We start from the raw sequence: 26,157 nt of genomic DNA, 5'->3' as shown, positions 1-26,157 counted from the left end.
TCCGTTTGAATGGCAGATATGATTTTAACATATTGTTTGTGTGCATTGTCTGAATTTTGGGAAGCCACAGTTGCATTAAGACAATAATGGGATGGTTTGGCCGTAGACTTGGATGTTAGGTAACTCGCATGCTGTGTCTTTAATGCAAGGCCAATTATGTTTAGCAAGAGATAACAAACAGTTCAATAGGTTCATATCACCCTACTCATGGGTTAGGTGGATAAAGATCACAAAAGAGGCCATAAGGAACATAATGATGCTAAATGGACCCTAAATATGCTTTTCCCCACACAAGCACCTATTGCAGTATAAAATCCATTAGAACTTTGCTAACTATAAATACTTTCTAGTCTCTGCTAGAGTGAAATAGTGCACCTCATTAGATATTGTCATTAACATCCTGTGAGCCCAGAGATTACTCCCACATACAAATAGTCTCAGTGACTCCTGACCCCTCCCTGGTGGGTGGGGGATGTGCTATTTCTCGATTCAGCTCTTTTTTTTCTGTCATTAAGGCTTTGAGACCAAATAATTCAGGCTAAATGAAATTTGATTGTTAGGAGGACAGGTCTGGGCCAATTAGGCCAAAGCAGTAGCTTTCATTTAGTGTTTTCCCATCTCTCATGCTCCGCTTACCAGATGTCTCCTGACGACACTAGCTTAGAGGTACAGATGTGTCTTTTTTCCTACTTGGTCCCACCAATTGTCCTCTCTCATATTTCCATGGGCTTTTAAGCTACCAGGTGGTAGCTGTGAGATGGCCCCAGTCAATCCTCTTTTATGGGTACACCTGGGGGCATGAAGTCCAGGCATCCCCTGCCCAGCGTAGTCCTGGCTGCTCTGTGTCACTGTCATTACCCTGTTGATGCTGGCACATTGCCTGGGCCATGGTCTCTGTGCCTGGCACAGAACTTGAGGCCTTTGGCATGGCTTCCCCAAACTTCCATTCCCCAGTAGGGTATACTTCCCTTTTCTTTCTTTTTGCAGGGAGTTAAGCTGCTAAGGCCCAAACTCCAGGCTACATGGAATCTCACCAGGGCCCTGGACCATTTCTGTATGATCCTTTATTTTTTGTTCTAAGCAACTTGTGGAACCTAAACAAGCTTGCTTTTGAAGAACAGTTTTTTAGGTGGCCTTGAACTGGCTCAGTTATCCCCGCTTTTTGTAGTTCCTGTAGTTCTATATATGTAACTATAGAATGTGCTGGGAAGGCAATAGCTGAGATAGGGAGGAGTTGCCTGAAACAATCCAGGCTTTGTTTGTGTCCTTCCTAGGGGATGTAACACTTGAGTTAGGCAGGAACTGCATGGGACAGTCTGGGCTTTGTTCCTTTCTCCCCTGGAAGCAGGATGTTCTTTAGCCCAGTGAATTGCATGTCCCTGAGGTATACAACCCAGGGTGGCTGCTTTCAGGGTCCTCAGCTGTGCTGAAAGTGGGGCACGTGCTGTCAAGACTCCATCCAGCCTGGGCAGCTTCCTTGAGCCTTGGGGAACTGGCTCACCATGGATATCATGCTTCTTCTGTTCCTTGCTACCTATCTGTAAGTAACGCATCTGCTTCCTGTAACTTGTTGCATAGGAATGTGTTTTGTCACTAGACTCAGACAAGTTGGCAACTGGTACAAAGTGAACCTGCTTCACAGTCTCATGCCTTCTCCATTCCTCACTGTGTTCATCCACCAAGGACCAACTATCAGACCCCTTAACCACTGAACGCAGAATTGGGAAGATAGGCCCACAATAGGTTCTTGTGAGTGGGCACGACCTGGCACCAGTAGAGCATTGTCCATGTGCATCTCACACTATGTGTTTTCCTCCCAATTGCAGTAAGAAAGTAAGCTAAATTTAGTGACGTCAACAGTGCAGAGGTGTACCTTGCTGAATGCCATAGAAATAGCCCTGAATGTTGCACCTGAATGGGATATTTATTAATCATAAGGGAGGTCATTATTTCAGAGAAAACTGTAGTGAAGAGCTTAGTAAAGCAAATATTCCATTTTTTTTTTTTGGTAACATAAACTGTGCTTTCTGACATATCTGATCTATAAATTTTGATTTTATGTTTCAGATTTTCTTTAAAGCCAAATATGCCTATAAAACTTAAAAAACCTAACAGTTTTATGGGGGGCTGGGGCTGCGGCAGGGGTCTTTCGTGATTCTTTCATCTTTTAAGTTGCTTCTTTCCCTTCAGATGGACAAGTGACTGTTCCCCCTGGCAGCTTTTGCAAGGCTTATAGGAGCCAGTCGCCTGGAAGGCCATGTCTTCCGTGAGGGAATCAGTATTCTCTAGACCTTCTGTTTTTCAAGTCCTTTTTCTGTTCCTTTGAAAAGAGACATATGGAAGCAGGAAAGCTGGAATTTGGTCTAGGTTCTACCCTAGATGGCTGCCTGATTTGAACCAATCAGTTGGTGTTTCCGGGTCTCCTTTCTAATCAGTAAAATGAGAAGAGTAGGCTTAATGATCACTAAATTTGCATCTGGTAGTGCAATTTTAAAAAACGAAAATAATTTTGAAAGTCCATTTTTGAAAATGCCACCAACTCACGAATTTCTCTATTCATATTCAAATGCTAACTAGCAAGGACATGTGTTGCGCTTTTATGAAGGCAAAAAATGGCTTGGAACTTTTGGGAAACTTCTATTTAATAGAGCTAAACGATTCATGTCATGTCCAGCAGTGGCAAACTGCATTCTTGAGTAATGGTGGAATATATTTTCTTAGGTGAAGGCTTAAATTCAGTTCTACTGGGGCTTAATTAAGCAATACTGTCTGAAGTCATGAGCGATTCTGTGGAATAAAATCACCGAAGAAATAGAAATGCCTCAGAATGCAATGCTGGTCTATAACATTTGAGACATGATCTGGTTTAGTTACTTTGAGTTCTTACATTGGAAGGAAATTCAGGGCTCTCTGTTGGATCGAGCAGGGGTGAATCCCAATGGCCTTGCCCTGTTGCAAAGAGCTAGGGAAGTTTATTTTATGTCTGGACTATTGGGTGAAATCCTGAAACCAATTTTCTGCTGGAAATTGTGTGTATCCTTCTGGCAACAAGCCGCCTGAGCAGCGAGCTGTCACATTTCAATGCAGAAGCCTTTGTCTGGCAATGAGATAATTTTAGTTCTTACGCTATTAGGAATGTATTTAGAAATTCAGCACAAATGCTTTTGGAGAATACTGGGCTCTTCATAGGGCAACTAAGGTCCAGGGCAAATCATAGTGTATTTTCTTTTCCTACTTTCTCATCTGCCCCTCCTTTCAAATGCCAAGTTTTGATGTAGTAAAAAGAATACCAAGGGCACCCTTGAAAAGTGGTTCCTAAAGCACAGTATGTGCAGAGTGCAGGGAGGTACACAGCAGCATCCATTCCTTACCTTACTAATGCAGGAGGTGGAAGAGCTATCTGGAAATTAAATCTGTACATAGGTTGCTGCGGTTTTCTTGACACCTACTGGCTTTTGCACTAGTAAGCTTTATTAGCTTTTTCAGATTTAAACATCAAAGATACTAAGACAAACTGGACATATTGTAAAGGATGTGCTGAGATTTGAATTGCTCATAGGTCCGTGAGGACAGATAATCCAATCCTGTGTATTGTATTTCTTTTCTTTTCTTTCTTTTTTTTTTTTTGAGACGGAGTTTCGCTCTATTGCCCAGGCTGGAGTGCAGTGGCGCGATCTCGGCTCACTGCAAGCTCTGCCCCCTGGGTTCACGCCATTCTCCTGCCTCAGCCTCCCGAGTAGCTGGGACTATAGGCGCCCGCCACTACGCCTGGCTAATTTTTTGTATTTTCAGTAGAGATGGGGTTTCACTGTGTTAGCCAGGATGGTCTTGATCTCCTGAGCTCCTGATCCACGCACCTTGGCCTCCCAAAGTGCTGAGATTACAGGCGTGAGCCACCGTGCTCAGCCTGTATTTCATTTTTTAAGAGGCAGGGTCTTGCTCTGTTGCCCAGGCTGGAGTACAGTGGCTATCCCCAGATGTGATCATAACTCACTGCAGCCTTGAACTACTGGGTTCAAGCAATCCTCCTGCCTCAGCCTCCTGCACAGCTGGGACTTACAGGTGCACACTATCATGCCCAGCTTAAATCCTGTTTATTTTTATCTGTAATTTTTATAGTGTAAATTATCTATTTGTTCTTATGTGCTACGAGAATGATATTCAAATATTTTCTTAATATCATTGTGTGCTTCTTCATTGCTTATGAAAGGAAAAGGAGTCATGAGTAATAAAGAGACACTATGTTTAAAGTGCCTTAAATGTCTTCTTACATTGAACTTTGTGTAAAATGTAACCTGAACAGAATGATGGTGCTTTCTGTCTTTTCCGTGAAATTTCTGTTCACTTAAATTTTTTTTTTTTTATGTACCAACAAAGACCAAACTGCAGCTTTTTCTTTACATTTTCTTATCTTTGCTCTGTTCACCTAACCTTTCACTAACCCTTTTGAGTTCAATGGAGCATGTAATTATTACACCATATAGAAATAGTTGGGGGACACAAATGGCATAGTGCAAAAGATGTAATTTATGGAGGGAAGTCATCCAGAAAAACCTGGAAGGAATGTTTAATTTATTTTAAACCTCTGAACACCATTGCCTTTTCCCCTTTCAGTTGTCCACATTACATTCTTTGTGTGACACAGGAAAAATTATTAAACACACATCTCTATAAAAATCCAACAGTAGTTCCTCTAAAAATTAAGATGTTCCCATTTTAATTACAATAGGAAACCAGCAGAAATTTAAGGCATTTATTTCCTTGATTAAAGTATATGACTATACCTAGAGTCAAGTTATTCTCATTTGTCAGTAGCTGAAATGACTTCCTGTGTTCTTCAATTTTAGAAAGATGCAAGGGTGAGATTCTAGCCTTAGAGAGAACTAGCAGGAAGTGGTGCATGTGCCTGTGTGTGTGTGTGTGTGTGTGTGTGTGTGGTGGTAGAATGGAAATACTACTGATATTTTAATACTAATTTTATCCCCCAAACCAGATCTATAGCATATTTGACTGCAGTGGTATAAAAATAATGCACTTACACAAGCATACTTATCACATGTGTGTTTGTGTTTATGTATATGTGCATAAACATGTATGCATACCTTGTAAATTTGTGAATAGTATACTTATTTTGGAATTAGAATTTTAAAAATAAGCAGATATAGAGTATAGTAATATGGGGAAGCATCATTTTGAAAGATTTACTTGAACATTTAGGTTCTTTGGCTTCTATTAAATCCCTGTGCCTATCTATGGGTTTTCTCATCTTTTAGCTCAGCAGCTGTCAACACTGGATTCAATAGAATTATCTGGGTAACTTAAAAAAAAATTCTAGTGCCCAGACTCCATCCCCAGAGATTCTGATTTAATTGGTTTGGGAGTAGGGTTGGGTATTGGTGATTTTTAAAAGCTCCCTTGGTGATTCTAATGTGCAGCTAGGGTCGACAGCAACTGCTTTAGCCACGCGTTGACAAGCAGTCCCTGGCAGTACTTATCGACAGCTATTTGGTGATCCTGAGTTTGCGGATATTTTTCCTGACTCATTGTGGTTGTTGCTGGAACCTAGAGATGCTGAGGCCTTTGGAAGGGCACCGTCTATAGCTTCAGGCAAAACACCCAGGAAGAACAAAGCAAGGGAAAGGACTGAGGAGGACCTAAAAGTTGGGCAATTCGCACAAGATTAAAAACCTTAGTGGATGCTCAACAAAATAAAAGAGGACACAAACAAATGGAAGAACATTCCATGCTCATGGATAGGAAGAATCAGTATCGTGAAAATGGCCATACTGCCCAAGGTAATTTTTAGATTCAATGCCACCCCCATCAAGCTACCAATGACTTTCTTCACAGAATTGAAAAAAACTACTTTAAAGTTCGTATGGAACCAAAAAAGAGCCTGCATTGGCAAGACAATCCTAAGTCAAAAGAACAAAACTGGAGGCATCACGTTATCTGCCTTCAAACTATACTACAAGGCTACAGTAACCAAAACAGCATGGTACTGGTACCAAAACAGAGATATAGACCAATGAAACAGAATAGAGCTTTCAGAAATAATACCACATATCTATAACCATCTGATCTTTGACAAACCTGGCAAAAACAAGAAATGGGGAAAGGATTCCCTATTTAATAAATGGTGCCAGGATAACTGGATAGCCATATGTAGAAAGCTGAAACTGGATCCCTTCTGTACACCTTATGCAAAAATTAATTCAAGATGGATTAAAGACTTAAATGTTAGACCTAAAACCATAAAAACCCTAGAAGAAAACTTAGGAAATACCATTCAGGACATAGGTATGGGCAAGGACTTCATGTCTAAAACACCAAAAGCATGGCAACAAAAGCCAAAATTGACACATGGGATCTAATTAAACTAAAGAGCTTCTGCACAGCAAAAGAAACTACCATCAGAGCAAACAGGCAACCTACAGAATGGGAGAAAATTTTTGCAATCTACTCATCTGACAAAGGGCTAATATCCAGAATCTACAAAGAACTCAAACAAATTTACAAGAAAAAAACAAACAACCCCATCAAAAAGTGGGCAAAGGATACGAACAGACACTTCTCAAAGGAAGACACTTAGGCAGCCAACAGACACATGAAAAAATGCTTATCATCACTGGCCATCAGAGAAATGCAAATCAAAACCACAATGAGATACCATCTCACACCAGTTAGAATGGCGATCATTAAAAAGTCAGGAAACAACAGGTGCTGGAGAGGATGTGGAGAAACAGGAACACTTTTACACTGTTGATGGGACTGTAAACTAGTTCAACCATTGTGGAAGACAGTGTGGCAATTCCTCAAGGATCTAGAACTAGAAATACCATTTGACCCAGCGATCCCATTACTGGGTATATACCCAAAGGATAATAAATCATGGTGCTATAAAGACACATGCACACGTATGTTTATTGCAGCACTATTCACAATAGCAAAAACTTGGAACCAACCCAAACGTCCATCAATGATAGACTGGATTAAGAAAATGTGGCACATATATGCCATGGAATACTATGCAGCCATAAAAAAGGATGAGGTCATGTCCTTTGTAGGGACATGGATGAAGCTGGAAAGCATCATTCTCAGCAAACTGTCAGAAGGACAGAAAACCAAACACCCCATGTTCTCACTCACAGGTGGGAATTGAACATGAGAACACTTGGACACAGGAAGGGGAACACGACACACTGGGGCCTGTCATGGGGTGGGGGGTGGGGGGAGGGATAGCATTAGGAGATATACCTAATGTAAATGACGAGTTAATGGGTGCAGCACACCAACATGGCACATGTATACATATGCATACATGTGCACATGTACCCTGGAACTTAAAGTATAATAAAAAATAATGTAAAAAAAATAAAAAACAACACCTTAGTGGAGTCACGACTTGAACTCAGGTCTTCTATAGTGATGCACTTGAGGGTCAGGGCTCTGGAGTCAGACTGTTGGCTTGGATGTGTTGGCTCCTACAGTAACTATCTGGTTGAGGGATGGTGAGCATGTTATTTTTTTTGTCTGCCTGGTAAAGATTTGTAACCTCTCAGTTCCTGAGCCAGTGATGTTTGGGAAAGAAAAATATGGCATTAGTGTCAGTCTTATGTAGCAGGTTTTAGCTACTTAACCTCTCTTGGCCAGTGTTCTCATGCCTGTAATCCTAGCACTCTGGGAGGCTGAGGCGGGTGGATCACCAGGTCAGGAGTTCAAGACCAGCCTGGCCAAGATGTGAAACCCCATCTCTACTAAAAATACAAAAATTAGCCAGGCGTGGGGGCAGGCGCCTGTAATCCCAGCTACTCGGGAGGCTGAGGCAGGAGAATTGCTTTAACCGGGAAGGTGTAGGTGTAGGTTGCAGTGAGCCGAGATCACATTACCGCACTCCAGCCTGGGTGACAGAGCGAGACCCTGTCTCAAAAAAAAAAAAAAAAAAGGAGCTATTTATTATGATGCTTACTTCATAGGCTGCGTGGTTGAGAGGATTAAATGAGGTAACAAATGGGCAAACACTTGTGACTCTACCTCACACATAATATCTCCTCAATACATGTAAACTATGATTATTAATTTTTATTACCTGACTACATCTTATTCTCTATTACACCATACTAACTCAGATTCTTCAACTCAACACTATCAAAATGATGGATGAGCCTTCCATCTTCTTTGATAACAGTTCCTTGTATGACTTCAGTTATCTTTTCTTGTAAGCCAACTATAGATGTAAAGAATAAATCTCTATTGCTTATTTTTCATTATGTCCTAGAAATGAAAAAGGGGCTGTATGTAAATAGCATTAAAGTAGATCCATATGCAGATCTATTTTACATGGATACAGATCCACACAAAAATGGAATTTTGCTGTAATAATCAGAGCTATTATATGGTATTTACTATGTTCCAGGTATAATTATAAATGTTTTACATAAAAATATTTAAAAACTTTTTGTTATAAAAAATTCCAAAACTATACAGGAGTGCCTGTGTATGTATAGTATATGAACCTCTGTATACTTACAATTCTTTTTTTTTTTTTGAGACAGGGTCTTGCTCTGTCACCCAGTCTGGAGTACAGTGTTGCCATCATGGCTCTGTACAGCCTCAACCTCCTGTGTCCAAGCGGTCCTCTCACCTCAGCGTCCCAAGTAGCTGGGACTTATTGCAGGAGTCTACCACCATGCCCAGCTAATATTTGTAGGTTTTTTGACAATTCATTTTTAACTATTATCCACTCATAGACAATTTTGTCTATACCCTTGTACCCCAACTATCTCGATATCATAAACATTTTTCTCTATGTAGTTCAATGTGCTTCTCAAAAACATAAAGACCTTTAAAGAAAGATATTCACAATACCAGTACTATGTATAAATACAGCCCTTATAAAAACTTTACGCATCAAGTAGTATTATTATCTCCATTTCATAGATGAAGAAACCAAGGCACAGATAAGTTAAGTAACTTGCCTAAGGTCACACAGCTACTAAGTGCCAGATTTGGAATTTGAAACCAGGTAATCTGGCTAGTCTGTTTCTTTCTTTCTTTCTTTCTTTCTTTCTTTCTTTCTTTCTTTCTTTCTTTCTTTCTTTCTTTCTTTCTTTCTTTCTTTCTTTCTGTCCTTCTGTCTGTCTGTCTTTCTTTCTCTCTCTCTCTTTCTTTTCTTTTTCTTTCTTTCTTCCTTTCTTCCTTTCCTCTTTCTTTTTTTCTTTTCTTTTTCTTTCTTTCTTCCTTTCCTCCTTCCTTCCTTCCTTCCCTCCTTCCTTCCTTCTTTCTTTTCTTTTTTCTTTCGCACAAACACATTTATTAACCAAAGGGATGATCCTAATTAATCCAACACTTTGAAATAGTTGCATGTAAAATGTTTGTGATAAAGATAATTGAACACAGCAATAAAAAAAAAAAAAAAAGCAGCAGTATGGAGATTTGCTCATTGAACTGAGCTTGTTCATTCTTGTAGTTAATTCCTGTCCAAAGTGATGATGGAATTTTTATTCAGCTTTTTCATAGATCCGAGTACAGGTGACACCGTTCGTGACACAATCCACCACTGATTGCATCTTTCAATTTTCTTGTTACTGTGTTTTCCTTCTCATCCCACTCCTGATGCTGAACCAATGCACCATCTGCAAAGTTGGAGACAGTCTGAGTTTTTCTGCCATCAGCTGTGGTTTCTTCAAACTTCTCTCTCAGGGCACAAGAAAACTGTGTTGTTTTCAAAGTGCTCTCAGTTTTTATGGTGAGGTTTTTGCCATCACAAGTGATGATACAGTCTGGTTTGGCCACTGCGCCCGTATTTTGCAAAGATATTCCCACTCCTAGTGTCTTCATGTATGCATCAAAGCCTTTGCTGTCCACCAGGCGCCATCTTCCTTCCAGCTAATGAACAGTGGCTCCATCGTGCGGGGCTGCGGGGCTGCGGGGCTGCGGGGCGGTGTGGGCAGCCTGCTAGTTTGTGTTCTTAACCATTTTGAAATACCAGCTTCTCAAGTGAAAAAATAATGCAATACACAATTTCTTCTTAATGAATACAAGGTTTTTTGTTTGTTTGTTTTGAGACAGTCTTGCTCTGTGGCCCAGTCTGGAGTGCAGTGGCGTGGTCTCGGCCCACTGCAACTTCCGCCTCCCGGGTTGGAGTGATTCTCCAACCTCAGCCTCCCCGGTAGCTTGGACTACAGGCGTGCGCCACCATGCCTGGCTAATTTTTTTGTATTTTTAGTAAAGACGGGGGGGGGGGGGGGGTCTCACAATGTTGGCCAGGCTGGTCTCGAACTCGTGGTCTCCTGTGATCCACCCACCTCAGCCTCCCAAAGTGCTGGGATTACAGGCGTGAGCCACCACGCCCAGCTGAATACAAGGTTTTATCTTTCAGTATTTTTAATGTCCTAATTACAGAGGTGCCCTACCAGTGACCAAAATTCAATTTGGCCTTCTGCAGCTGCATGACCTTAGGTGTCAGACCTATCTGGCGCCTCTGTTTATTGCATGTGACTTTATGCCCATTACTTACCCTCTCTAAACCACAGCTCTTCTGTCTGTTATATGGTGATATAATAACACCTACCTCATGCAGTATACTAGAGAGTTGTATATTTCTAAATGTTTCAGTGTTTCAGTATTTAAATGCTAACACATGGAAGTGTTTTTATTGAAACCTTTGAAAGGATATGATGTACTTGATTAGATCGAGTCTCTTGACTGGTTAGGCAGCAGTCTCTTGAATGGTCAAGAACTGCCTTGATAAAGACTCAGTGCAGCTGATTTAGAAATGCCTCTTAATTTACAGCTGGAAGGCTGTCAGCTTGTTAAACCAAAATAAATGTTATAATATGTCAGCTTATATGAACCAGGGAGCATCGTTTTTCAAGAAATGATGCCCCTCTCTTTGAGCTACTTTAAAGTCGTTTGTCAATATCCATCCTAAAAATACAGTGAAAATTCTTAAACACATATGTACATCTTTTGTTGCCTGGCTTCTTCCACACCAGCCTTCAGCTGGGATCTACACTGTGAACAATAAGCTGGAGTGTGAAGAGTGTTAAGACCAGGGAGTGTAAAAGTGTGTGTGTGTATGTGTGTGTAGGGTCCATATGTGTGACTACCCTCTAAAATGAAATAACTTGTTTCTTAATCACCTTCTATTTTGCAATATATGTGCTATTCCTATGTACCAAAAATTTGAATAATCAAGGTTTTATGCACAAAATATTTTATGATATTTTTTCCTTTGCTGTGTATCATCAGAAACTACCTGATTCTGGATTCTCTTTATTTTTTTTCTTTGTTCATATTAGTTCTTCCCAGGGTTTATATTGAACAATTCATCCTTGTCAAGGAAAAATCATGCTTTCCCAATATTATACTTAATTGTGTGTCCTGTAACTCTAACCCACGTGATTTATAGACCTTACACATTTTGACAACAATGGCATTCCCTTTAGTATTCCCACTAGGTAAGAATATCACCTTGTAACCTTGTTCTCTCCCCTTTCTCGTCTTTGTTAGGTAAAAATGAAAGGGTTATTTTGATTTACAAGCAGCAGCTGAGCTTGGCTCTCACCTTCAAGATATCCTTGCACAATGAAAAAAACAAATGTTATTTTGCTCTATAAACATTATATTTGAAATTTTTCTTCCCATGGCTTTTAAATCATCTATTTGGCCTAAGGCTTCTTGCTACCCCTGGCTTTGGAATCCCTCCAAACCTAGCCTCACTTTATATGGGTTGTGGAGGATGCTGATTATTTGAAATTCTCCATTGAAATCACATTTCTTGCCTCCAGCCGTATGTATATAGGGGAAATTAGGCTGCCTGTTTTTTCTAAAGTTGTGTCAAGGTAATAGCTTATGCCGTCTCATCAAACACTGGGCAGGGCTTCGGTGACATGTCAACCGTTTTGAATTTTGCATTAACAAACTCTGAATGAAATAAAAACTCTAAATTATATTCAGTTTAGGGAATTGGATCCTAAGTGTAAAGTTAGAAAATTGGAGATGGTTCGTTATTTGGATGAATTTGGTTTTGCTGTTAGCTGATGCTTCGTTTTGTCTATCAATCTGTCTATTGTTTTGTCCAATCACCTTTTTGAAGTGTACTTTTTATGCAAGAATAGGTATCTTTTAAAGTATAGAGTTCATCGAGTTTTGTATATATTTAGGTAACCACCACTTGAAGCAAGATATAGGACATTTCCATCCCCTCCAACTGTTCCTCATGCCAGTCTCAAAGTGACAAGGAAGAACGCCCATCAGAGACTGTCATTCTTAGGAGAAAACATATCCTTTAAACCCAGTTGTAACAGTGTGGTTTTCCTTTAACAAAAGCAACACTCACTGTAATGACTTTATTATAAGTAGACACACGCAGGCAGTCAATGCGCTCCTGCAATGACTGGCAGCTCAAAGAGGAGGAGGGGAAGAGACAGTGGAGGTGGGTGGATGGATGGTGGGCAGCGGTTTATTATAACCACAATCAGCTCAGGATGCTGGTATTGGCCTCAGAGGGACTTGGTTTCCTGTGGTGTTAGCAAAAGGGATAAATTATAGTCGACATCTGCAATGAAGGACAGCAAGATGACCTGGAGGGGAAAATGTCAGATGTGGTAGAGGTCAGAGAGCCTGGTTATTCAACAAATGCAGGTTTGGAGCAGGGATCAAAGGCAGCTGCCAGAGAGTAAAATGGCGTTAGAGGTATGTTCTCAGTAATAAGTATACGGGTATACCTAATACTGGTCAAGATATTGAGCCGTCAATAAATCAAACAATTCTGCCTGGGCAAGGCAGACATAGGACTTCATGGTGGTGGATATAGTGGATGATAGGATGAAACAAAGGCAAGGAAGCTGCTGATTTCAATTAAACAGGGTTTATTTTTGATGAGATAGGTCTGAATTCTTTTCCCACCACATCTCTGTGGGCGTTTGATATTGTTCAGACAGCTCAATTAGAGGATTTTGATGCCTTTAGTGGCTCAATCAATCATCTGTAGTAAGGCTTGGATTGTTTGCATGCTGTAATGTGCTGGTGAAGATGGCAGTTAGCTCTTTCATTGTAAGAATGGTAGGACTGCAGCAGGGGAAACACTCAAGCTAGTTCTGATTTAAATTGTCTACACATGATCCGATCTGAAAAGAATAGTTTGGAAGACAAATAAGAAAAAAGTCTCAGTTTTGCCCATGTGCCAGGCTCTATTTATTTTTTAATTATTCCATTTATGCCACATTATCTAAATTGAAATACTTGCAACTTGGTCCATAAGACATCTAACAAGTAAGGACTTCTCTGGAGAGTGGATTCAGGATAGTTAAAATAGATTCTTCCAGTGGATACTGTGGTCAAATTTCACAGTTCAGATTAATTTTCCAAAGCAAGAGGATTTTGGTGATGCCAGGACATACGGCAAAGCCTCCAGCAGTAGTGGTACATTGGTGTTTTGGTGTTTTCTGCCATCCTGACAAGGAAAAATGCCAGCAATTTAGTTAATCCTACAGGCTCTCCATGGAATGCCTGAATTTCCATTTGAGAGAGTCACCGTGTCTCACCAGAATTCAATCCATTAAGTTTTATTTGTGGAGTTTCTCCTAACCTCCTCATAGAGTGAGATGCACCTTTTACAGCGCACTAAAATATCTTATCCGTTCCTTGCCATATGACTGCTTCTTCCTATTTAAATAAAATAAATAATTCTTAAATATGCATGTATTCTTTGCATAGACATGTGCTTGAATTACCAACTGTTTGTTGTGGTTTTTGTTAGTTCGCAGCAAATCAGTGTGTTCCATGGTTATATTTCTCCTATGACAAGCCTGTTAGTTCACTTTTAGTACATGCTAATTCTCCTAAGACTAGCATCCTCAACTCATTTCGTTGGAGACAGTAAGAAAACCCCAAATGTATCAGGATCAGAAGATAGTACTACTCAGGAAATTTTACTTACGATTTTTTACAAGTATATTCTGATTAAGCAAAAAAGCACGTACAATCTCCCTCTCTAATTCTCCAAATCGCCTTTTAAATACAGCCCCCTCTCTTTTCCGTAACCTTTGCAGGAACTAGTTTTCTTCTCTCTCAATTATGTTTTCATTCTTTAAATGTGGTTGGATAACAATGACTTTAACTTGCCATCTTACAGCTATTAAAGACCTTGACCTGTTGGTCCCAATAAAAGAGTTATGAACCATGCCCTGCTAAATGACTTCACTCCCCGTCTCTCCCTTCACCCAGATAAATTCCCTTGGTGGGTGATAAAACACTGGATTGAAACGGACACGTTTGGTCTCTGTTAAAGCTATTTATGGTGATTTCTCTACTGCGAGCGTTATACTTAGGGCAACCAGATGCTCTTCTTTTGGGGTCCACCTTGTAACATGTTCTCTCAATATGCGAGAACTCCTTTGGGGCCAGGAAATGATCTCCTGTCCACGAGAGCAGTTGCATAACAGCTTCATCCAGGAGAAGCAGTGCATATAGAGAAGAAAAATAGCACAAGATGGAAAAGCACATTCAGTTTTTTAAAGAAAGCATTTAAAAAATCCCATTTGATTTCTCTTTGTCCACATTCTTAGCTCCTTGTAGTGAGGTACTTTAGAAATGGGCTGGCAGTTGTGCAGAGGGCGTGAATGATTTTTCACTGTTTGCTCTTTTGTTTCTGAAAGATTACAAACTGGGCGAGCCATCTAAAGGTTCAGGTAAACAGACGTAGATGTCAGAGTTTATTCTGAGACCCTGAATTCTCAGTTTTTCTGATAAATACATTGTTGCATTTTTCTCCTTTCATCCTCTTGATGATTATTACACCAGTTAAAGACATTTAAAATGAATCCTCCACCCCTAGTCTTCTCTGAGAGCAGCATTAGGCTTTTATGCTGCTGTGGCTAATAAATATTAATATCTGTTTGAAGAAGACGTTTTTAAAGAACAGAGTATTTTTAAAAATAGATTTAATTTTTTAGTGTAGTTTTAGGTTCACAGCAAAATTGAGCAGAAGGAACAGAGATATTCTACGTATCCCCTGCCCCCACAATACATGTAGCCTTCTCCATCATCATCCCTGCCACTGAAGTGGTACATTTGTCACAACTGATGAGCCTGCATTGATGCGTCATTATCACCCAGAGTCCCCAGTTACATTAGGGCTCACTCTTGGTGGTGTACCTTCCATGGGTTTGGAGAAATGTCAATAAAATGTATTCTCCACTGTCATTAGGACAGTGTTTTTTTTTTTTTTTTGAGATGGAGTCTCGCTCTGTCACCCAGGCTGGAGTGCAGTGGCGTGATCTCAGCTCACTGCAAGCTCCGCCTCCTGGGTTCACACCATTCTCCTGTCTCAGCCTCCTGAGTAGCTGGGACTACAGGCGCCCTCCACAAAGCCCGGCTAATTTTTTTTTTTTTTCTGTATTTTTAGTAGAGACGGGGTTTCACCGTGTTAGCCAGGATGGTCTCAATCTCCTGACCTCATGATTTGCCTGCCTCGGCCTCCCAAAGTGCTGGGATTACAGGTGTGAGCCACCACGCCAAGCGAGACAGAATTTCACACTTGTCACCCAGGCTGGAGTGCAGTGGCACAATCTCAGTTCACTGCAACCTCTGCCTCCTGGGTTCAAGTGATTCTCCTGCCTCAGCCTCCTGAGTAGCCGGGATTACAGGCACCTGCCACCATGCCCGGCTAATTTTTTCATTTTTAGTAGAGACAGGGGTTTCACTATGTTGGCCAGGCTGGTCTCGAACTCCTGACCTCAGGTGATCCACCTACCTCTCCCTCCGAAAATGCTGGGATTACAGGCGTGAGCCACCGTGCCCAGCTGTGTCTCTGAGAATTCTGCAATCAATGAATTCCCAATTCTCTGTGAATGGGAGGAAGAGCCCACCTCACAGAAGCTGGTGTACGTAGCAAAAATGGTCTAGAAAGGTGGATCAACAGCACCCAGACACACGACAGGTAATTAAGTTTGTCCCATAACTGCATCATCCAGAACAGGTGGATTTCTCTTCCAGAAGAGTGACTGCAAAAAAAAGAAAACAACTGGTTTCCTATCTGATGCAACCGGACCCAGCTAATCTACTGACAGCTAAAAGTGGAGAGTCACAAAAAAGGATGCATAATAATGTACGCATTACATTTACGTGTACTTTAAAGCACGCATATGCATATTGACTCTTCAATATGATGAGGTATGTTCGGGGCATTCTCTAAGTATTGTTGTGCTGATTGGAATACCTTTATTTCTTTGTTGCATAAACTGTGTACATAACGCATCTTCCATAATTGCCAGTGTCAGTGTCTTTAAATGGAGAACTTTAAGAATCAGAACGAGAATGTGAATTGAGAATTGAAAGTCCTTTGAAAAGTATTCTGAGGATAGAATCTTTCTTTACTTTTGTGACTTTACAGCTGGACAGTTGTAAGCTTCCTAATTCCTCAGCAGTTTTAGTTACTTGCCTCTATTGTATCTTTTCAAAATAATAAATTTAAAAAATTAGTATTTAATTGGCTTTCCCCATATTTTATTCAATTATGAATTTGCAATAACAAGTACAATGGTCCTAACGAGGTTTCAGAACAAACACAACTGATTCTTAATAAGAATATAACTCCATGGGTGGGAGCAGACACGCAGATACACACTACAGAGAAGCAGCCAATTAACTACGCGTGAAAAAAAGGTTTTGGAGTTTTAGCACCAGCTTTGCCTTGGGTGGCCTGCAAAACTGTGGTATTATTAATGATCTACGCTGTGTGACTACGGAAAACAACATGTAAGGCTTTCATTGAGCAATGATGTGTAGCTCCCACTTTTAGTATAAATTTGTTACAAGTGAATGTAAGGTACAGCACTTACTTAAGTTGGCTTGACAACTCAAAAGGAATTTGTTTCTTTTTGCTGAGAAAAACAGAATAGCTCTCACCTGTAATCCTAGCACTTTGGGAGGCCAAGGCAGGGGAGATCACTTGAAGCCATGAGTTCGAGATCAACCTGAGCAACATAGCGACAACAGTTCTCTCCAAAAAAAAAAAAAAAAACAAAAAAAGTTAGCTGGGTATGGTGTCACGCACCTACAGTCTCAGCTACTTGGGAGGCTGAGGTGGGAGGATCACTAGAGTCCAGGACTTTTACGCTACAGTGAGCTATGATTGCACCACTGCTTCCCAGCCTGAGCAACAGAGTGAGACCCTGTCTCTAAAAAAATGTACATGACTTGGAGTCAGAAAACCTGGGTCCAAGTCTCTACTCTTCTACTCACTAGCTGGGTGAGCTTGGGCTTCACTTGAACACCATCTCAATGTGCCCATCTGGGTGTATGAAAGTTGTATCCTGAGTAAAGCTTTACAGTCACCTTTACATGGGGGGTCCAAAGCCATCACTATTATGAGAGGAGAATTTGAGGAAAAGCATCAGTTCTGCAGGAAATTTACTGGGTTAGTCAGGGCTGTAAGTTAGAAATAATAGACTTCAACTCTCGGTGACTAAACAGAAAAAGAGTTTGTCAAAAGGATATAGAGTAACTTACGGAATTTTTGGGAGGGCTGCAGTGCCAAACCAGAGGTAATCAACATCCCAAACCCTGAATCAGAACTGGTTTTCAGCTGCCACCGAGACATAGATGCAAACATTTGTACCACTGTGCACCAGAGAATCATTTTTAGCCCAACCAAAGCTGACAAACACTCCCCACCCGCACCACCCCCAATTCTTGTGTCAAGGACTCAACCTTGTAGCCACTGTCCTCTGCTGCCACTTCATGATAGAGATGGGGGGAGAGAGAGAGAGAGGGAGAGAGAAAATCTCCCCATTTTTTCCTAACTCCAGTGTGGATGGGTCTTTTTTTGCTGAAACTTTGGTTACAAATTTGATTCTGGCTGTAAATAATGCTAGGAGAGCGAGTACCGATCATTTATTTTCAGCTTTGAGAGCAAGTTCTTTAGATAAGAATGCACCGGGTAATTTATAGATTCAATGCCATCCCCATCAAGCTACCAATGAGTTTCTTCACAGAATTGGAAAAAACTGCTTTAAAGTTCATATGGAACCAAAAAAGAGCCCGCATCTCCAAGACAATCCTAAGTCAAAAGAACAAAGCTGGAGGCATCATGCTACCTGACTTCAAACTATACTACAAGGCTACAGTAACCAAAACAGCATGGTACTGGTACCAAAACAGAGATACAGACCAATGGAACAGAACAGAGTCCTCAGAAATAATACCACACATCTACAGCCATCTGATCTTTGACAAACCTGAGAGAAACAAGAAATGGGGAAAGGATTCCCTATTTAATAAATGGGGCTGGGAAAATTGGCTAGCCATAAGTAGAAAGCTGAAACTGGATCCTTTCCTTACTCCTTATACGAAAATTAATTCAAGATGGATTAGAGACTTAAATGTTAGACCTAATACCATAAAAATCCTAGAGGAAAACCTAGGTAGTACCATTCAGGACATAGGCATGGGCAAAGACTTCATGTCTAAAACACCAAAAGCAACGGCAGCAAAAGCTAAAATTGACAAATGGGATCTAATTAAACTAAAGAGCTTCTGCACAGCAAAAGAAACTACCATCAGAGTGAACAGGCAACCTACAGAATGGGAGAAAATTTTTGCAATCTACTCATCTGACAAAGGGCTAATATCCAGAACCTACAAAGAACTCAAACAAATTTACAAGAAAAAAAACAAACAACCCCATCAAAAAGTGGGCAAAGGATATGAACAGACATTTCTCAAAAGAAGACATTCATACAGCCAACAGACATATGAAAAAATGCTCATCATCACTGGCCATCAGAGAAATGCAAATCAAAACCACAATGAGATACCATCTCACACCAGTTAGAATGGCGATCATTCAAAAGTCAGGAAACAACAGGTGCTGGAGAGGATGTGGAGAAATAGGAACACTTTTACACTGTTGGTGGGATTGTAAACTAGTTCAACCATTATGGAAAACAGTATGGCGATTCCTCAAGGATCTAGAACTAGATGTACCATATGACCCAGCCATCCCATTACTGGGGATATACCCAAAGGATTATAAATTATGCTGCTATAAAGACACATGCACACGTATGTTTATTGCAGCACTATTCACAATAGCAAAGACTTGGAATCAACCCAAATGTCCATCAGTGACAGATTGGATTAAGAAAATGTGGCACATATACACCATGGAATACTATGCAGCCATAAAAAAGGATGAGTTTGCGTCCTTTGTAGGGACATGGATGCAGCTGGAAACCATCATTCTTAGCAAACTATCACAAGAACAGAAAACCAAACACCGCATGTTCTCACTCATAGGTGGGAACTGAACAACGAGATCACTTGGACTCAGGAAGGGGAACATCACACACCGGGGCCTATCATGGGGAGGGGGGAGGGGGGAGGGATTGCATTGGGAGTTATACCTGATGTAAATGACGAGTTGATGGGTGCAGTAGACCAACATGGCACAAGTATACATATGTAACAAACCTGCACGTTATGCACATGTACCCTACAACTTAAAGTATAATAATAATAAATAAATTAAAAAAAAAAAAAAAAAAAAAAAGAATGCACCAAACATAGAAGCAGCCAAGATGAATGTCAAATATCCACCTAGGCAGAAAACAGCCATGCTGAAACCACCATGCGTAGGAAGGCCGAGAGATTTGTGCCTAAGTGAATAGAAAGTGTTCAGAAAGGAGAATCAAGAAAACTTCTTTCCTCACTTTGGAAGGAGGCAACCACAGAATCACCCAAAGCTGGAGGGAATTCAATCGTGGTGATAGTTGGGAATTGCAGCTTTACATCTGTTCTCAAGGTAAGGAGAACAATTGAGATGGCCACCCCTTTAAGGGTGATGAATGAACACTTCTATCTGCCTACTGGAATGGAAATCGGAGTAGGATGTATCCCTAATGGGATAATGGAACAGTGCTACTGTGCTTTAATTTCCCAATTTTAGTAGGATTTAGGCAGCTGTGATTAACCTGACAAATCAAGGAGAGGATAGTGCGAAGGGATCCAAACAGCTGAGCCAACCTGGCACTCCTTCCTCCTGCATCCTTGAGGGCCTCATCAGACAAGACTCTTGGTATAGATTCTCTGTCAGGCTTCCAAGGCTAGGTCCCTATGGTGCTGAATGCTGAAGTCAGGGCCAAGATTCTCTTGGCTGTAGTTCTCTTGTGTGCCCATGGAGGCTGTCTCTAATCCTATTTTGGAATGGGATGCAGTCAGGAAGATCTCATTCAGAGATAATCAGCCAGCAGTTATCACACCCAAGGTGGCCTTTGGATTATGAGGCATTTATATATTTAGCAAATATTTATTGAACACCCACAGGGCTTCAGATACAGGACTAGGTATTGCGATTAGAGAGGCACACACAGCCTTGGACTCAGGAAGATTAAAGGAAGAGACTAACACGTTACCTGGAACGCTGAACTGCAAGGGACTCCTTTATATGTTAGTGTAAAAAGGAAATGTTTCTGTTTGCATCTTGGACTGCCCTGGACTGTGAAAATCCCCCTCCTCAGGGAGCTGGTTGTGTCTGTGAGTGAGCTGATGAGCACCGAGCCTGGTTAGCATCATTGATTACGAGGGTAGTTGAGGCTCGTAAGCCTTAGCTCAACCTTTTGGAACCAGCTGCAGCCAAATCCCAAATCTCAGGGTGCGAGTGCCAGATCTATTTGGGACAGCCTGGTTGGGAGTCTTTTAGTTGCCAATTTAAGGTTAAAATAATACTCCTTATGTTTCAACTTCTGCCAGGCTGAGTCCTTTGTGGCTTATTTTGCATTGTTTAAGCACATGGAGAAATGAGCTCAGGTGGTCAAAAGAATTCTAATGAAGTTGAGTTTCTACTTCAATTGTTTTGTATCTGAGACTCTCCCCTAAAGAGAGGAACTGTTTTCCCTGGGTCCTGCCAGCTCTTTTATTGTAAAAGTGAGAAAGTCCATCCTGTGGCTTTCTACTCTGAGAAACAAAAGATCTGATGCTCATTGAGATTGATCTTAGGCACAGGCCGTGGGATGTGGAACAGAGCCTTCCTTTTACAGTGGAAATTTCTGAGCAAGAATTTTGGGGACTTTGATGAAGGTTCAGGCACTTCGTGGGCAGAGTATGAATATGCAGTGCTATAGGTGATGAAACTCAGTTTCTTGGTGTTTATAAGCAACAGCTAACCCTCCTCTAGTGCTTATCTCTCAAGCACAGTTCTAAGTTTGTACATATATTTGAAATCTATGACAAATTCTATATGTTTGACACTGTTATCATCATGCTCATATTCAGGTGGAAAGACTGAGGTGCAGAAGCTAAGCGCCTGCCTGAGTTTCCTACAGGTAAGTGGAAAAGAGGGGGCCAACCCCAGAGCTTGAGCTTTTGCTGCTATGCCACACTGGGTTTGAAGGGTAGTTTTCTTGAGAATGGAGGAGACACAGTGATTGGACAGTGACGCTCTGCTGCCATAGGCCAGGAATTCTGTTTCATTATGACCCAGGCACATCACCTTGTGGTTTCTTTATGCAGAGATCAGCTTCCCTGATGTAGTGGGAGAAGAAATGGACATAAGAGGAACAAGGTCCAGTGTGTCATCCCCCTTCTTACTCTGATCATTCTCACATTCGTCTCTAAGTTTCTTGAGGTTAGTGGTGATGTCTTATTCAGTGTCATAACCTTTTATTAGACAGGCGATACCTTAGCATGCAATGTGTTAAGGGAATGACTGAAACACTCTTCATGGAGTTCTGGCTACCTGTGGGTGGGCCTGCGGGCCGCTTTAGGAATATTTGATGAAAATACTTTTATTCGCAGATGTGTTCACAAATCTCTAGCACTTTGGGCATCACTGGTGCTAGCATATTTCATGCTAATGATTTGGTGGGATTTGCAGCTCTTTCTAAAGAAGAAAAGGATGCTTGCCTACTTTATTTAGGAAGCAGTCTGGTGATCTTGTGTCTAGGTTGAAGACTCCCAGAACAGTCTTGATGTCCTTTATTGTAGTGAGAGCTGAGGTCTGACAGGGTGAAATATCCAACTGTAGCAGTAGAGCATACATTGGTAAATGAAATCTCTCTGCTTTCTTTCCTAATTGAATGCCAGTTTTAGTGGGAGAGGGGCGGTCACATATCCACCTAAAAATGATCACCCTTCTGAACAACTAGCAGTGGTCATTTTTCATGGTGCCAGCCAGAGAGATTTGAATTGAGGATTTCATGGCAAACTTTTGAGTTTCAGATATAAGTACTCTTCCTCCTTATTTTATTACTCTTTCCTTCTGAAATAATGATTGGAGTCTGGGGATGCTGCAACCGTTTTGTTACAATGAGGCAACAATCAAGTAACCAAATCCAACATTCACCAGAAGGCAGAGTAGAATGCAAGAGTCTGGGTCCTTGACCACATATTTGAAAAGCTGCAGTAGCTCTGGAGGGTTTCAATTCAGATTTCTTTTTATGTGGAAAAATAAACATTTAGGTCAGAGCTTCTGTAAATCAAGTTTTTTGTTATAGATGAATGTAATTCTTACTGATCTAGATTGGCATCTTTAGTCCTTGAAATTAGTAAAATGTTGAAGACTGAAGTAGAAGCTAGCAATAATCATTATACAATGTGCGGAAATAACCAGCCAAAGTAGCACATTTAAGAGACCTATTGCAAACATGTGTTTTTAACGAGAGAATAGCATGTTTCCAAATAATTGCACCAGGAAGGCTTTAATCTAAAGCACAAGTAGTATACACTAAGTTTTTGAGAATTATGACATGAAATAAAGATGTCTCATAGTTGACTGACTGATGAAGAATATTTCATCTGGAGAGTAAAACATTTGTGAATCCACCATTGTTCAGGGAGGATGGACTTTAGTTTTAAACACCAATATGAATTATGCAGACAAAAATACACATAAATGGATAAAAATACAATTTATCTAGTTCCTTCCAGTTGTGGGCTTGGGATCAGCAGCATAGCCTCACTTGGGAATTTGTAGAAATGCAAATTATTTTGTCCCATTACAGACCTACTGACTTGGAAATGCTAGGAGTTGTGTTTTAACAAGCTCTCTAGGTGATTTTGATGCGAGTTAAAGATTGAGAATCATTGCTTCAGATTCATTTTCATGCTTTAGATTAATTTCCATATGTTAGACTAACCAAGACTGTTGCCCCCCACCCACCAAATTGTAGGGTGGCACACATCGTTCTGATTTGTAACTTGGCCTCCTGGTGATCACCTCCAGAGGGAATATCCTGTGATGGTAAATTAAGAAGCTGGCATTTTGCATTTCGAATCAATGTCGTGTAAGATGTAGTCCCTTCCTCCCAAGGGCCCTAGGTGAACCACTCATATCATGTTCCTAAATTTGAGTTAATTCTTTTACCAAGGGGAGCCTCATTCTGAAGCATTGGACCTCTCTTTATTCATCTCTCCTACAATAAGAGCATTCCAAATCATAATAAAGTTTAGGTTTTTTTTTTTTTTAATTTAAAAAGACTTTCCAAAGCTAAAAAAATCAGATTTGCCACCAATAATCCAGAATGTAAACAGTCCAGCATCAGCTAATTAGCTATTTTTTTTCTTTGACACAGAGTCTTGCTTTCTTGCCCAGGCTAGAGTACAGTGGCACGAACTCAGCTCACGACAACCTCTGCCTCCCGGGTTCAAGTGATTCTCCTTCCTCAGCCTCCTGAGTAGCTGGGATTACAGGTGCGTGCTTCCATGCCTGACTAATTTTTGTATTTTTAGTAGAGATGGCGTTTCACCATGTTGGCCAGGCTGGTCTTGAACTCCTGACCTCAAGTGATCCCCCCAACCTCAGCCTCCTAGAGTGCTGGGATCACAGGCATAGCCACCACACCCGGCTAGCTAATTAGCCATTGACAATACGTAGATAAGACGGAGAATATGGCAAATATATTTTTCTGGCTAGCTAAGATGATTTGCTGGTTTAAACACTTTAGAATAAAGTTTAGCTGTACAACTAAACTCAACATACATTAATAAAAAGGTTAATAATATATAGGGGGCTTTGTTTGTTTACCTGTTTATACTAAAAGCTATCAAAATTAATGACTTTTTTTTTCCTCATAAAATATCTTGAAAATGAAATATATTTACCTCTAAGTCTGATTTGATTTATTCTGGCAGGGAATGTCCTAAATCTTCCCTGCTTTATGACTACATTGTAATTCTTGTCCCTGAAGACGAAAGCAGGTGCATGCAAGAGAAGAATTTGAGGGCTGGGCACAGTGGTTCACGGTGGTTCATCCCAGCACTTTGGGAGGTCGAGGCGGGCGGATCACCTGAGGTCAGGAGTTTGAGACCAGCCTGTCCAACATGGTGAAACCCCCGTCTCCACTAATAATATAAAAATTAGCCGGGTATGGTGGCATGCTCCTGTAATCCCAGCTACTCGGGAGGCTGAGGCAGGAGAATCGCTTGAACCCCGGAGGGGGGCAGAGGTTGCAGTGAGCCGAGATTGCACCACTGCACTCCAGCCTGGGCGATGGAGGGAGACTCCATTTCAAAAGAAAAAAAGAAGAATTTGAGGATGGTACAGCTTCTGTTAGAAAAGAACTAATGCTTGAGTGGGAAACATGTTCAGTAGAGGTTGGGCCACCTTTTGTTTAAGACGTTTGACTTTCATAAGTAAACTTAATTTCTGATTTTATCATTTTTTTTTCTGGTATATGTTTTTACCAGAAAACAGATGCATATATGTTAGTGTGGTGAGATGTGTGGAAATAACAGGACTCAGCTAAAAATAGAGTGTAGTGAATGCTAATTAAATATACAATGAACCCTTATTGTAACATGATCTGCTATAACAATGTATTTAAAAGAGCACAAGTCCACCTGGATCTGTTTAACAGTGATGTAGCTACCGGTACATTAGTAAACTCTTTTTTAAAAAGTCACAACATAGAGATAAAGAATAAAACAGTGATTACCAGGAGCGGGAGAGAGAGAGAGATACAGGTCAGAGGACACAAAGGATGAACAAGTCTAGAGATCTAATATGCAACATGAGGACTGTACTGAATAATATCGTACTGTACTTGGGATTTTTGCCAAAAGAATAGATTTTAGGTGCTCTTGCCACAAAGAAAAAATTGATCACTATGTGTGATGATGGACATGTTAAATTTACTTGGCTATAGTGACTTTTCACTGTCCATATGTACAGTTATGTGCTGCATAACCATGTTTCAGGTAACAATGGACTACATACACAAAGTAGGCCTCATAAGATTATAGGCCAGGCGCGGTGGCTCACACCTGTAATCCTAGCACTTTGGGAGGCGGAGGTGGGCAGATCACAAGGTCAAGAGATTGAGACCACCCTGGCCAGCATGGTGAAACCCCGTCTCTACTGAAAATACAAAAATTAGCTGGGCTTGGTGGTACACACCTGTAGTCCCAGCTACTCAGGAGGCTGAGGCAGGAGAATCGTTTGAACCTGGGAGGCGGAGGTTGCAGTGAGCCAAGGTCACTCCACTGCACTCTAGCCTGGCAACAGAGTGAGACTGTCTAAAAAAAAAAAAAAGATTATAATAGAGCAGAAAAATTCCTATCACCTAGTGAAGTCTGGTCCGTGGTAATATTGTAGAGCAACAATTACTCATGTGCTTGTGCTGTAAACAAGCTGGTGTAAACAAACCTACTGTGCTGCCAGTTGTACAAACGTAGAACACGTATAATCATGCACATACAGAATACTTGATAATGACAATAAATGACGATGTCACTGATGTATGTATTAACTACACTATAGTTTTTATGTTAATTTTAGAGTGTCCTTCTTCTCGTTATTAAAAAACAGTTAACTGTAAACAGCCTCAGTTCCATGCATGTTATTGCCCCTGAAGACTTTCCAGTGGGACAAGATGTGGTGGTGGAAGACAGTGATATTGATGATCCTGACCCTGTGTAGGCCCAGGCTAACATGTGTGCTTATGTCTTCGTTTTTAATAAGAAAGTTTAAAAAGTAAAAAAAGAATTGAAAATGTTAAAAACAGAAAAAAGCTCATAGAATGAGGATATAAACAAGAAAATATTTTTGTACAGTCGTATGAAGTGTGTTTTAAACTAAGTGTTATTACAAAAGAGTCAAAAATTTCAAAAAACGATAACAGTTTATAAAGTAAAAAAGTTACAGTAAACTAACAT

At 40.7% G+C, this 26,157-nt stretch overlaps 1 long non-coding RNA gene and 1 pseudogene across 1 annotated transcript in view; one reads left to right on the top strand and one right to left on the bottom strand.

Annotated features, from left to right (window-relative positions):
* Positions 1-9,208: 9,208 nt before the first annotated feature.
* On the bottom strand, positions 9,209-9,904 carry LOC101020964 (annotated as a pseudogene).
* A 9,658-nt stretch (positions 9,905-19,562) lies between these two features.
* Positions 19,563-26,157, top strand: part of LOC110740868 — a 138,108-nt gene continuing 131,513 nt past the window's right edge. The window contains exon 1 of the long non-coding RNA XR_002516089.2: positions 19,563-21,631. This is a non-coding gene — a long non-coding RNA (uncharacterized LOC110740868). The remainder of the gene's footprint in view (positions 21,632-26,157) is intronic.

Source organism: Papio anubis, chromosome 10, assembly GCF_008728515.1.
Source record: "Papio anubis isolate 15944 chromosome 10, Panubis1.0, whole genome shotgun sequence".
NCBI lineage: Eukaryota > Metazoa > Chordata > Mammalia > Primates > Cercopithecidae > Papio > Papio anubis.
Note: the sequence above shows the minus strand (reverse complement) of the source record. Positions and strands in the feature narration are given on the sequence as shown.